Source organism: Zeugodacus cucurbitae, chromosome 5 (genome assembly GCF_028554725.1).
Source record: "Zeugodacus cucurbitae isolate PBARC_wt_2022May chromosome 5, idZeuCucr1.2, whole genome shotgun sequence".
NCBI lineage: Eukaryota > Metazoa > Arthropoda > Insecta > Diptera > Tephritidae > Zeugodacus > Zeugodacus cucurbitae.
In genome coordinates, this window is record NC_071670.1 from 54,072,501 (window position 1) to 54,073,210 (window position 710).

The 710-nt window shown below is 33.8% G+C and overlaps 1 protein-coding gene across 3 annotated transcripts in view; it reads right to left on the minus strand.

Moving 5' to 3' along the window:
* The window catches only part of LOC105209103 (uncharacterized), a 79,624-nt gene extending 79,189 nt beyond the window's left edge, over nucleotides 1-435 (minus strand). For 2 of the 3 annotated variants that reach the window (XR_008471248.1, XR_008471247.1), the window contains exon 1: nucleotides 237-435. The gene's annotated coding sequence lies outside the window, so the exon portion shown is untranslated. The remainder of the gene's footprint in view (nucleotides 1-236) is intronic. The other variant, XM_054230987.1, reaches the window with a different exon arrangement.
* Between the last annotated feature and the right edge of the window lie 275 nt (nucleotides 436-710).

The following is a 710-nucleotide window of genomic DNA, read 5'->3' on the forward strand; positions in this document are numbered from 1 at the left end:
TTTATTTTTTATTTTTTATTTTCGAAAACATGTTTTTGAGTTCAAAAATTGAGTTTTGAAATTTTTTAGTTTACAGTTTAGCAAAACCGCTGCAGCGTGTAATGTTAATGAAAAAATTGAAGAAATTTTTTGACAATTTTTTTATGATAATTTTTCAGTAAATTTTTAAAATATATTTAAAATTTTTTTATTTTCAATATTTTTTCACAAAATATAATTTTCAATTATTGTATTACACTTTAATAATTTCAAATTGCTTTCGTTACAATTTTTACACGCTAGTTTCTTTGCTTTTATATATGTTTTTTCTGGAGTAAAATTTTCACTTGCGCTGCGCATGCGCACCCGTTCATTTGCCTCGCTCGACTAAAGTCAACATCTTAGCGCAGACAACGCGTTAACTCCAACTTTTTACAACTTTCGTTCAACCAAATTGTTTACAACCTCACGTTGTTATTGTTGCTATGTTCGATAGACGAAGCTTGTCGACAGTCTCTCATTGACGCAACAACCGTTAAAGCATACCGTATAAGACACAACCAACGTACTGCATATGTACGTCGTCTACAGGAAGGCAGGAATAGAGTCAAAACGAAACGGAAATGTGTTCAAACGGCGGTCAAAGTCGCGCTTAAGCGTTGCAGCCAACCGACACGTTCAGGTGGTAAAAGTCAACTGAAAACTGTTGAACGCACCGAGTCGCGTATACG